A 14,307-nucleotide genomic window follows, 5' to 3' on the forward strand; every position below is an offset into this window, starting at 1 on the left:
AGCTTTTGAAGGGAAAAATTCTATACTCGCCACTATTTACTTAATTAGTAAAATCATTAAGATACTCTCAGATGCGCAAGGACTCATACCCTTCCAGAAAATGTTCCTCAGGAAATAACTGTGCCATTTAAAAAATAATAATAACTCAGGAAAAATGAAGATGTGGTATAAACGCATAGATATAAAATAATGAAACTACTTAAAACTCGACTTACTGTCCAAATAATTATTGTAAATATGTTTTCTCCCCATAGGAAGCATGGCTTATTTTATTTTTCTCTTTAAAAACAAATTTTTTTTTTTTAATCAAAGACCTAGCAGGTTGTTTTAAAACATACACACTGACCAAATAAATGAAGTTAACATTCATTCCTTGTTTCTACTACCATAATCTGAACTAAGATCCAGTGGTAAAAATGTTTTTATTTTTAACAGTTTTAACATGGTTTTGCAACCTCGTAAAAGTGTAAAAACAATTTTTGAAAAATAATAAATTAATTAATACGATTGTTCATAATGGTAATCTGAATGTAAGTTCTCAGATTATCCTAATTAAAACTACTAGCAGGAAAAGGGAAAAGATACACTATAGACACATCCTACAGTTTGCAGCTTGCCTAGTTGACATCAATGGATACTATTTCCAATCATAATATGGAAAATAGGCTAAGAGAACTTGATTTCTTATTGAAATAGAAACATTAAATGCTAATTACAGAATAGCAAATACATATAAAAAGATGCTAGAAAGAAACACATATGTGATGTGACAAAAACTGTTTGCTTAGAAAAGTTCAAGCCTGATATCCTGTCCTCAAGGTAGATTTTATCTTCAATGGCCAAAGCTGAAGAACTGAAAGTGACATTGATCTTGACTGAACTGGTGGGTGGGCCAAACTTCGATGAGTTACGTGACGGTCACTCCCAACATGAGTGTCAGTGCAATGTGGGCTCTGGAATGTGTTGGTCCTTCTCAGACCTGCTCCCTTACTGCCTCCTTGTGGCCCAGTGAGAGGCCCTATTCTAGAACTGTGTATTAACAAATTCATCATTACAAAGAAATTTTCCTGTTTAAAAAAGAAAACAAACTGGACACCCAACAGGGAAATACAGGTGTGCAAGTAATATTTGGTGGGCACCACTGATTTGCATCAATGTTCCTGTATTGTCTTTTTAAATACATAAATCACACTAATCTTTTAAAAATAAAAGTGTTTAAAGTCATCTTGACATTTCTTCCTTTAAGTGTAAAGAGGAATTCGTGTTTCCTGAGATGGGGGAATGTGGATGTGAGCATTCTCTCTCTTTGTATCAACACAAGACAGAACTCTGATGCATCACTTGATCAGGGAGAGCTTGGAAGCCAGAAGCTAAGTTTACGAATTGCCTAGTTGCTAAGGAACACTTCTAGAGACCAAGAGAGGGATAAAAAACATAACTGGTCACAGCAACAAATTAAATAACAAATAGGAGCAAAACTTTGCAATTCAAGTTGATGCACATTTTTGCAATTTCTGGAAACTTCTTTTGTAACCTTGTTTTAGATGCAGAGCTGTCCCCAGTGCTTATTTTGAAGAAAGTTTCAGATGTAGTTTTGTATACACTATCGTGAGTCCAGAACATCATCTCTGCCAGAGACCTTTGCACTGTTAAGTCTCATTGGTTACCGCAAAACTGAAGCTCTTGGAACTCCTGAGAAAAATTCTAAGCATCAGCAAAGTGATGCTTAGAATTTATAACAAAATAACAAAAGTATTTTGAAGAGCAGGAGATATTTCCTGATTTGAAAACTTATGTCCACACAAAATTCTTCACATTTGGGTTTATAGCAGATTTTTTCATAATTACAGAAACTTGGAAGCAACCAAGATGTCCTTTAGTAGGTTAATGGATGATTAAGCTATGGTACACCTGGACAAAGGAATATTATTCAGCAGTAAAAAGAAAACACAACAGTGGTTGTCAGGGGTTAGGGGGAAGAGAGGGATGAATAGACAGAACACGGAGGACTTTTAGGGCAGTGAAACTACTCTGTATGATACTATAATGGTGGATACGTGTGCCATTACACCTTTGTCCAAGCCCATAGAATATACAACACCAAGAGTGAATCTGAATTAAACTATGGACTTTCAGTAACTATAATGTGTCAGTGTGTGTTCATCAATTGTAACAAATGTACCACGCTGGTGGGGGAATGTTGATAGTGGGAGAGGCTGAGCATGTGAGGATAAGAGGTGTATGGGAACTCTCTGCATTTTCCACTCAGTTTTAATGTGACTCTAAAACGGCTCCAAAAAATTAAGTCTATTTTTAAAAATATCAAGCATCAGCAAGTGATCAGAAGTGTTTTGAAGAGCAGGACATATTTCCAAGAGCCTCTGCATCTATGTCACTGGCAGCTACCTTGCTAACACTTCTCAACTCAAGAGTACAGACACCATGGCTATGGGGTCAACATGAGTTATTTTAGTTTATCAGTTTATTAACATCAGATATATAACCTTGAGCACATCATTTTAAACTTGTTTCTTCTCTCCTTCATAGGATTGTTGTAATGATAAAAGAGGTAATGATATCCTGACAGACAAGTTCAATAAAGAGTAATGATTGTGATTTTTGTCATTACTTAATACATCCCAAAAGAATTTTATGGTTAGTAGTAGGGAAATTTGAAAGAGAAGGGAAGAGTCAATGATTTTTTTGTACCTATCACACACATATACACATGCACACACCCCTTTCCTATAGCTGGCTCATTAAAACTCCAGTGCATTTATGGCAATACCTTCCCACAAAAAAAGTCATCATATATCAAATCTGATGGAACAGTTAATGGTTCAGAGTGAAAGCCCAAGCACTTTAGTTCTATTTTCCTGAGATGTTAATCTATTCATCAGTTTACGTAAAGAAAGAAAATAAATAAATGAGAAAATAGAAAAAATGTAAGGAAGGAAAAAACGTGTTATGAAATTTGTTCATAAATAATAAAAGTGTGGTTTGTATGGGAAGGGAAAAATGATGTGCAGGTATAAAACGTTGTTATTTACAAAAAGGGATGGTTTTTCTCCTCATTAAACTTTTGCTACTATGGAAGCCTTTTGTGTTGAGGTTTTGGAATTTTTTACAACTTTAAAAATATTTACTAATTATCTTGCTCCAGAATTTATTTTTAATATTTTTTAAAACCTGGATTTTAAGGAGGACCTTCAAGGTGGCGGAGGAGTAAGACGTGGAAATCACCTTCCTCCCCACAAATACATCAAAAATACATCTACATGTGGAACAACTCCTACAGAACACCTACTGAATGCTGGCAGAAGACCTCAGACTTCCCAAAAGGTAAGAAACTCCCCCAGGTACCTGGGTAGGGCAAAAGAAAAAACAGAGACAAAAGAAAAGGGATGGGACCTGCACCTCTGGGAGGGAGCTGTGAAGGAGGAGAAGTTTCCAAACACTAGGAAGCCCCTTCACTGGCAGAGACAGGGGGTGGCGGGGGGAAGCTTCGGAGCCACGGAGGAGAGTACAGCAACAGGGGTTCAGAGGGCAAAGTGGAGAGATTCCCGCACAGAGGATCGGTGCCGACCAGCACTCACCAGCCTGAAAGGCTTGTCTGCTCACCCACCGGGGCAGGAGGGGGCTGGGAGCTGAGGCTCGGGCTTCAGAGGTCAGATCCCATGGAAAGAACTGGGGTTGGCTGCGTGAACACAGCCTGAAGGGGGCTAGTGCGCCACAGCTAGCTGGGAGAGAGTCTGGGAAAAAGTCTGGACCTGCCTAAGAGTGAAGAGACCATTGTTTCAGGGTGTGCAAGGAGAAGGGATTCAGAGCACCACCTAAAGGAGCTCCAGAGACAGGCATGAGCTGTGGCTATCAACACAGACACCAGAGATGGGCATGAAATGCTAAAGTTGCTGCTGCAGCCACCAAGAAGCCTGTGTGTAAGAACAGGTCACGATCCACACCTCCCCTCCCAGGAACCTGTGCAGCCCACCACTGCCAGGGTCCTGGGATCCAGGGACAACTTCCCGGGGACAACTTTCCTCAGGCTGTTGCAACCTCACACCGGCCTCTGCTGCCTCAGGCTCGCCCTGCATTCCATACCCCACCCTCCCCGCCAGCCTGAGTGAGCCAGAGCCCCCTAATCAGCTGCTGCTTTAACCCCGTCCTGTCTGGGTAAAGAACAGATACCAGAGGGAGACCTCCATGCAGAGGCAGGGCCAAATCCCAAGCTGAACCCCAGGAGCTGTGCAAACAAAGAAGAGAAAGGGAAATCTTTCCCAACAGCCTCAGGAGCAGTGGATTAAATCTCCACAATCAACCTGATGTACCCTGCATCTGTGGAATACCTGAATAGACAACGAATCATCCCAAAATTGAGGTGGTGGAATTTGGGAGCCACCGTAGACTTGGGGTTTGTTGTATGTGACTGATTAGTTTCTGATTTATAAGTTTATCTTAGTTTAGTTTTTAGTGCTTGTTATCATTGGTGGATTTGTTTATTGGTTTGGTTTCTCTCTTCTTTATTATTATTATTATTATTATATTTTTTAATTTTTTTATTTTAATTATTTATTTTTTTCCTTCTTTCTTTTTTTTTCCCTTCTTTTCTTTTTTCTTCTGAGCCGTGGGGCTGACCAGGTCTTGGTGCTCTGGCTGGGTGTCAGGCCTGAGCCTCTGAGGTGGGAGAGCCGAGTTCAGGACTCTGGGCCAAAAGAGACTTCCCAGCCCCACGTAATATCAATAGGCGAGAGCTCTCCCAGGTATCTCGATCTCAACGCTAAGACCCAGCTCCACTAAATGACCAGCAAGCTACAGTGCTGGACACTCCATGACAAACAACTAGCAAGACAGGAACACAACCCCACCCATTAGCAGAGAGGCTGCCTAAAATCATAATAAGTTCACAGACACCCCAAAATACACCACCAGACGTGGTCCTGCCCACTAGAAAGACAAGATCCAGCCTCATCCACCAGAACACAGTTACCAGTCACCACCACCAAGAAGCCTACACAATCCACTGAACGAACCTTAACCACTGAGGACAGGCACCAAAGACAATGGGAACTACAAACCTGCAGTCTGCAAAAAGGAGACCCCAAACACAGTAAGTTAAGCAAAATGAGAAGACAGAGAAATACACAGCAGATTAGGGAGCAAGGTAAAAACCAAACTAATGAAGAGGAAATAGGCAGTCTACCTGGAAAAGAATTCAGAATAATGATAGTAAAGATGTTCTAAAATCTTGGAAATAGGATGGAGAAAATACAAGAAACGTTTAACAAGGACACAGAAGAACTAAAGAGCAAACTAACAATGATGAGCAACCCAATAAATGAAATTAAAAATTCTCTAGAAGGAATCAATAGCAGAATAACTGAGGCAGAAGAACGGATAAGTGACCTGGACGATAAAATAGTGGAGATAACAACCACAGAGCAGAATAAAGAAAAAAGAATGAAAAGATGAGGACAGTATCAGAGACCTTTGGGACAACATTAAATGCACCAACATTCGAATTATAGGGGTTAGAAGAAAAAGAGAAAGAGAAAGGGACTGAGAAATTATTTGAAGAGATTATAGTTGAAAACTTCCCTAATATGGGAAAGGACATAGTCAATCAAGTCCAGGAATCACAGAGAGTCCCATACAGGATAAATCCAAGGAGAAACACACAAGACACATATTAATCAAAGTATCGAAAATTAAATGCAAAGAAAAAATATTAAAAGCAGCAAGGGAAAAGCAACAAATAACATACAAGGGAATCCCCATAAGGTTAACAGCTGATCTTTCAGCAGAAACTTTGCAAGCCAGTAGGGAGTGGCAGGACACATTTAAAGTGATGAAAGGGGAAAACATACACCAAACATAACTCTGTCCAGCAAGGATCTCATTCAGATTCAATGGGGAAATTAAAACCAACAGACAAGTAAAAGCTAAGAGAATTCAGCACCAGCAAACTAGCTTACAACAAATGCTAAAGGAATTTCTCTAGGCAGGAAACACAAGAGAAGGAAAAGACATGCAATAACAAACCCAAAACATTTAAGAAAATAGTAATAGGAATGGATTAAAATACAAGAATGGATTTGAATGGATACAAATACAAGACCCGTATATATGCTGGCTACAAGAGACCCACTTCAGACCTAGGGACACATACAGACTGAAAGTGAGGGGATGGAAAAAGATATTCCATACAAATGGAAATCAAAAGAAAGCTTGAGTAGCAATACTCATACCAGATTAAATAGACTTTAAAATAAGGAATGATACAAGAGACAAGGAAGGACACTACATAATGATCAAGGGATCAAGCCAAGAAGAAGATATAACAATTATAAATATTTATGTGCCCAACATAGAAGCACCCCAATGCATAAGGCAAATAAAAGCCATAAAAGGGGAAAACAACAGTAACACAATCATAGTAGGGGATTTTAACACCCCACTTTCGTCAATGGACAGATCATCCAAAATGAAAATAAATAAGGAAACACAAGCTTTAAATGATACATTAAACAAGATGGACTTAATTGATATTTATAAGACATTCCATCCAAAAACAACAGAATACACTTTCTTCTCAAGTGCTCATGGAACATTATCCAGGATAGATCATATCTTGGGTCACAAATCAAGCCTTGGTAATTTTAAGAAAACTGAAATCATATCAGGGGTCTTTTTTGACCACAACGCTATGAGACAATATATCAATTACAGGAAAAAACTGTAAAAAATACAAACACATGGAGGCTAAACAATATGCTACTAAATAACCAAGAGATCACTGAAGGAATCAAAAAGGCAGTCAAAAAATACCTAGAAGCAAATGACAATGAAATCACAGTGGCCCAAAACCTATGGGATGCAGCAAAAGCAGTTTTAAGAGGGAAGTTTATAGCAATACAATCCTACCTCAAGAAATAAGAAACATCTCAATTAAACAACCTAACCTTCCACCTAAAGCAATTAGAAAAGAACAAAAAAAATCCAGAAATTAACAGAAGGAAAGAAATCATAAATATCAGATCAGAAATAAGTGATAAAGAAATGAAGGAAACAATAGCAAAGATCAATAAAACTAAAAGCTGCTTCTTTGAGAAAATAAACAAAATTGATAAACCATTAGCCAGACTCATCAAGAAAAAAAGGGAGAAGACTCAAATCAATAGAATTAGAAATGAAAATGGAGAAGTAACAACTGACACTGCAGAAATACAAAGGATCATAAGAGATTACTACAAGCAACTCTATGCCAATAAAATGGACAACCTGGAAGAAACAGACAAATTCTTAGAAAAGCACAACCTTCCAAGACTGAACCAGGAAGAAATAGAAAATATAAAAAGACAAATCACAAGCACTGAAATTGAAACTGTGATTAAAAATCTTCCAACAAACAAAAGCCCAGGACCAGATGGTTTCACAGGCAAATTCTATCAAAAATTTAGAGAAGAGCTAACAACTATCCTTCTCAAACTCTTCCAAAATATAGCAGAGGGAGGAACACTCACAAACTCATTTTATGAGGCCACCAACACCCTGATACCAAAACCAGACAAAGATGTCACAAAAAAAGAAACCTACAGACCAATATCACTGATGAACATAGATGCAAAAATCCTCAACAAAATACTAGCAAACAGAATCCAACAGCACATTAAAAGGACCATACACCATGATCAAGTGGGGTTTATCCCAGGAATGCAAGAATTCTTCAATATATGCAAGTCAATCAATGTGATAGAGCATATTAACAAATTGAAGGAGAAAGACCATATGATAACCTCAATAGATGCAGAAAAAGCTTTTGACAAAATTCAACACCAATTTGTGATAAAAACTCTCCAGAAAGTAGGCTTAGAGGGAACTTACCTCAACATAATAAAGGCCATATATGACAAACCCACTGCCAACATCATTCTCAATGGTGAAAAACTGAAACCATTTCCACTAAGATCAGGAACAAGACAAGGCTGCCCACTCTCACCACTATTATTCAACATAGTTTTGGAAGTTTTAGCCACAGCAATCAGAGAAGAAAAAGAAATAAAAGGAATCCAAATTGCAAAAGAAGAAGTAAAGCTGTCACTGTTTGCAGATGACATGATACTATTCATAGAGGATCCTAAAGATGCTACCAGAAAACTACTAGAGCTGATCAATGAATCTGGTAAAGTAGCAGGATACAAAATTAATGCACAGAAATCTCTTGCATTCCTATACACTAATGATGAAAAATCTGAAAGAGAAATTAAGGAGACACTCCCATTTACCACTGCAACAAAAAGAATAAAGTAGCTAGGAATAAACCTACCTATGGAGACAAAAGACCTGTATGCAGAAAACTATAAGACACTGATGGAAGAAATTAAAAATGGTACAAACAGATGGAGAGATATACCATGTTCTTGGATTGGAAGAATCAACATTGTGAAAATTACTATACTACCCAAAGCAATCCACAGTTTCAATGCACTCCCTATCAAACTACCAATGGCATTTTTCACAGAACTAGAACAAAAATTTCACAATTTGTATGGAAACACATCACTAATCATTAGAGAAAGGCAAATGAAAGCTATAATGAGGTATAATCTCACACCAGTCAGAATGGCCATCATCAAAAAATCTACAAACAATAAATGCTGGAGAGGGTGTGGAGAAAAGGGAACCCTCTTGCACTGTTGCTGGGAATATAAATTGATACAGCCACTATGGAGAACAGTATGGAGGTTCCTTAAAAAATAGAAATAGAACTACCATCCCAGCAATCCTACTACTGGGCATATACCCTGAGAAAACCATAATTCTAAAAGTGTCATGTACCACAATGTTCATTACAGCTCTATTTACAATAGCCAGGACATGGAAACAACCTAAGTGTCCATCATCAGATGAATGGATAAAGAAGATGTGGCACATATATACAATGGAATATTACTCAGCCATAAGAAGAAACAAAATTGAGTTATTTGTAGTGAGGGGGGTGGCCCTAGAGTCTGTCATACAGAGTGAAGTAAGTCAGAAAGAGTAAAACACATACTGTATGCTAACACATAAATATGGAATCTGAAAAAAAAAATATTCTGAAAAACCTAGGGGCAAGAAAGGAATAAAGACACAGACGTAGAGAATGGACTTGAGGACACGGGGAGGGGGAAGGGTAAGCTGGAATGAAGTGAGAGAGTGGCATTGACATATATACAGTACCAAATGTAAAATAGCTAGCTAGTGGGAAGCAGCTGCATAGCACAGGGAGACTCCAAAGTCACATGATCATTCCATCATCTAGAATGTCATTAAGCCCCATTTGCAATTTGATATAGCCATTAATATATCAAAATTGCTTCTTAAATAAAAGTGCCTTTATTTGTGTTAATTTATCTACCTTTTATGAATTATGCTTTCATAGTACTTTTAACTTCTCTTATTATTATTTTTTTATTATTATTATTTTTTTTTTTTTTTTTTGCGGTACGCAGGCCTCTCACTGTTGCAGCCTCTCCCGTTGTGGAGCACAGGCTCCGGACGCGCAGGCCCAGCGGCCATGGCTCACGGGCCCAGCCGCTCCGCGGCATGTGGGATCTTCCCGGACCGGGGCACAAACCCGTGTCCCCTGCATCGGCAGGCGGACTCTCAACCACTGCGCCACCAGGGAAGTCCGACTATTCTGAATGTACACAGCAGTTTCATTTGTAATAGCTCAAACTGAAAACAACCCAAGTGTTCATTACAAGTGAACAGTACACAAAATATGGTATATCCATATAATGGAATACTACTTAGAAATAAAATAGAATGCACTACTGATACACACAACAATGTAGATGAATCCTAAAATAATTAACCTGAGTGAAATAAAACAGACAAAAAACTTTCAGACTTTATGATTCTACTTATATAATATTCTAGGAAAATCAAACTAATCTACAATGACAGAAACTAGGTCATTGTTTTCCTGAAGAATGGGGTTGTCTCGGTATGGCCAGGATGGATGGATTCCAAGGGAAGACAAAGAAACTTTTGGAGTAATATTATTTGTACTGTAGTGATGGTTTTATGGGTGAATATATATGTCAAAACTTATCAAAGTGTACACTTTAAACATGTGTAGTTTATTGTGTCACAATTATATTGCAATCAATTTGCTAAAAACACTGTTAAGAACTGAATAGGCAATGAAACACAGGTAGAAAACATTTCAAATGTGTATATCTGACAAAGGAATTGTAACCAGAATATACTTAGTTTAAAAATCTTCTATATCTAAAAAAAAAAAATTAAAAACATCCTTTAAATGGGCAAAATTTTAAACAGATATTTCACAAAAGAAGATATATAAATGGCCAATGCTAAGTGTATGAAAAGATGCTGAAATTTTCCATCATCCTGGAAATGCCAATTAAAACCACAATACGTATGACTACATACCCAGTACAATGACTACAGTAAAAACATGGGCAGTCCAATGTTAGCAAAAATATGGAGCTACTAGAAATCTCACACATTGCTGGTGGAAGTGTAAAATGGAAATAATTTTTCGGAAGTGATTGGAAATTTCTAATGAAGTTAACTTTACTTCTTTTTATTTTCATCTTTCTCTTTATTCTCAAAATATGATATTATAAAAGTCCAAAATGAATAGGCTGTTCCTTGTGTGGTCTCCAGTGCTTTGAGGAGGCAGAACTGAGCCCCCAGAAATGTGAGAGGATCATCTCAGGAAGCTAGCAGTAGCTACTGTGCTGAATTCGACGGCCCCAAGTCAAACCCTGGGCATATCCTCGGATGTATGGTAGGGCTTGGGCTCTGGTTCTTGAAGAGGAATGGGGGTGGAAATCATTTTGAGATGACAACTGAGCAGAAGAGGACTCAGCACCAGAGGGTCTGGTGGGACAAGTAGGGAAGGCAACACTCCTTTCTGCCACTACCTAAGGGCAGAGGCAAGTGATTCCAGCAAGAGGCCAAAGTAGGTAGCAGCTCCTCGGATCCCATAAGGGAGAGGCCAGACCACTCCAGGGCTGGTTAACTGGCATCATAAGGCAGTGGAATGCTAGCCAGAAGAATGAAGACAAACTGTTCCAATTTCTGAGGAGCTTGCTTCCCAGCCTCTAGTACTTTCTCATGATTGGCCTCCTCCTAGCTTTCATAATCCAAGATGACCTTGTTATTGATGAGGGAGAGGCCAAAGACTCAAAGTCCACAGTGCCTTGAAACTATAACATCTGGTACTGTGCTCATGCCAACAGCATCCACGCCCAGCTTCTGCAACAGATGACACTCTGCCACAGTCTCAAAACTGGGGCCTGCTACCATCACGTAGGTGCCTTCCTGTAACTCTCTGTTCCCCCATTTGTTTCCAGGTACTATGAGCCTTCTGCTTCATATCCTGGTGATAAGTGTCAGACATGGCAGGGAAACTAACTCCAAACCTCTCACCACTGGGCCCTCTGAGAGGGTTCTCACTGCAGAAACAAGATAGGTTGATGTGATCAAGGATCAGCCTGATATCTCCAACCTCAGACTTGGAGTTGAGCTCTCCAGATGCACTGATGACCACTAGGGTGTCCACACCCAGAAGCCAGAAAACCCTCACTGGGAATGTCACCTTCCAGAGCAGGTAGACTTCATACATGTGGAACCTGCCCTGCATCATCACACAGGCTCTGCCATTCAAAATCCCAAACACCAGTCAACCAGCATGACCTGGCACTGTACTTTTGAGAGTTTGGTATTTGGTTGTAGTCAAAGATCTGGGCCTGAGTTAATCTGTCAGTCAGACCTCCTAACCCAGAACCACAGATCACTGCCACTTGAGGTCCATGTTTGGTGTAAGACGAAAGCCATTTTGCAGTGTTCTGATAACCTTCATATGTGAATCTAGACTCTAGGATGGGAATCTGTGACAAGCATGTGGGCTGAGAAGACCTCTTCCCTGTACGTGGGTAGGGGAGCAGACTCCCTCTAACCTCGCTCCATAATGCCTGCGTGCGGACGCGCGCATGCACGCACACCAGCTCCTTTTGCCATGTCATCTTTATGCCTGGGATATTCACCCATAGGAATTTGCTTAAAAGAGATAAAAACATTTGTGCACAGAAAGTCTTTTTTTACAAGAATGGTCATAGCAGGGATTTTTTTGGTGTTTTATATTAAAAATTAACTGATATTAATATGAACATATGCATGGCTGATATATTTGAGAAAATTCTGAAATTTTCCTTCTTCATTTTTTCTTTTTTGTAATTGAAATAGAACTGACATTTAACATTATTAGTTTCAGGTGTACAATATAATGATTTGATATTTGTATATAGAGCAAAACAATCACCGCAGTAAGTCTAGTTAGTATCCATCACCATTCTCTTGTGATAAGAACTTTAAAGACTTATTCTCTTAGCAACTTTCAAATATACTATACAATATTATTAGCTACAGTTACAATGCTCTACATTATATCCCCATGACATTTATTTCATAACTGGAAGTTTGTGCCTTTTGACCACCTTCACCCATCTCACCCACTCCCACTCCCCAACCACCTCACCCCTAATTCTGGCAACCACAAGTCTGTTCTTCATATGTATGAATTTGTTTTGTTTTGTTTTTTAGATTCCACATATATGTGAGATGATACAGTATCTGTCTTTCTCTGTCTGACTTATTTCACTTAGCATAATGCCTTCAAAGTCCATCCATGTTGCTGCAAATGGCTAGATTTTCTCCTTTATGGATGAATAATATTCCATTCATAGCAGTTTTATTCACCATACTCTAGAACTAGAAACAGCCCAAATGTCTATCTTCAGGAGATCGAATAAACAAATTGCGATATATTCATACAATGAAATATAACTCAACAATAAACAGGAATATACTACTGAAATATGCAATAACATGAATGAATCTCAAAAACACACTGAGCAGGGGCTTCCCTGGTGGCGCACTGGTTGAGAGTCCTGCCGATGCAGGGGACACGGGTTCGTGTCCCGGTCTGGGAAGATCCCACATGCTGCGGAGCGGCTGGGCCCGTGAGCCATGGCCACTGAGCCTGCACGTCCGGAGCCTGTGCTCTGCAACCGGAGAGGCCGCAACAGTGAGAGGCCCGTGTACCACAAAACAACAACAACAACAACAACAACAACAACACGCTGAGCAAAAGAAGCTATACATAAAAGGATATACTGTTAGGTTTCATATAAATGAGGTGCTAGAAAAGGCAAAACTCATTTATGGTACTAGAAATTAAAAAGTGGCTACTTCTGTTAAGTGTGGGGCAGGAGTTGACCCCAGACATTTGGGGGATGATGGACATACATATTCTATATCTTGTTTGAGGTAGTGTTGCATGAATGTATACAATTGTTAAAACTCACTAAACTGTATGTAAATTAGACCTCAGTTGAAATAAAGAAGAAAAACCAGTGAGTTAATCTCCAGATAACAATAAGACAAAGGAATACTCCCAGTGGAAATGAGTCTTCAGATTGTGTTTTAGATGAAATGATCCCTGAGAACCCATAACAATTGATTCTAAGCCCAGCCAAACTATCATTCAAACAAATAAAGGCTCTTTGAGATATGAAGTGACTCAGAAGTGTTTTTCTTCTCAACATATATTAGGGAGTTGATTAAAATATTCTCTAGCAAAATGAGAATGTAATTAAGAAAGACATGATATCTTAAAAAACAGTGAATCCAAAGTAGGAGCATAATAGAAGAAAGCTCCCAAATTAACAGTTTTATGGAGATGTAGACTGATCTGTACAGACTGGAGGATGAGGAGAGAGAATTCCAACAGGGAGGTGTCTGGAAAAGAGGTGGATTCTTGAGACGTACGATTTAGAACAACTTAAGGAGGAGATAAATGTTAATTGTGTATGAAAAAAAAAGGTCATCAATCTTAAACTTTAAGGAATATAGCCCCTATATGCTCAAATAAAGAAACTCAAAACGAAGACAGTCTGGTAGGAAGCATGGATTCCTTTAAATGCAGATTGAACAGTAAACAACTGTGGCAATTCTTGAAGTATTTAAAGTAATTTTTCCCTTAATTTTAGAAGGATCCTCTAGAATCTAATAGTTCTTCTGTTTAAAAAAATAACAAATTCTGCAAATACTTCAGTTTCAAATCAACTTCTTTTCCTTCTGTTTAATTCATATAAAAATAAATTTCATACCTTCTTGCCAAAGATATTATATTATGTAAAGTATCATCCCATTGTTATGAAAATTACTTCTCAGACTATTTATCTAACCATACATCCTTCCATATGTATATATGCACAAAGAGCTGCCTGG

General features: G+C 38.6%; 1 protein-coding gene and 1 pseudogene across 2 annotated transcripts in view; both read right to left on the minus strand.

Annotated features, from left to right (window-relative positions):
* The window catches only part of LOC307192040 (uncharacterized protein), a 284,325-nt gene that overhangs the window by 226,804 nt on the left and 43,214 nt on the right, over nt 1-14,307 (minus strand). The window lies entirely within an intron of this gene.
* Nucleotides 10,017-12,379, minus strand: LOC307191528 (purine nucleoside phosphorylase-like; annotated as a pseudogene). The gene has a single exon. The product of its transcript is annotated as a purine nucleoside phosphorylase-like (transcript).

This window comes from Stenella coeruleoalba (assembly GCF_951394435.1).
Source record: "Stenella coeruleoalba genome assembly, chromosome: 9".
NCBI lineage: Eukaryota > Metazoa > Chordata > Mammalia > Artiodactyla > Delphinidae > Stenella > Stenella coeruleoalba.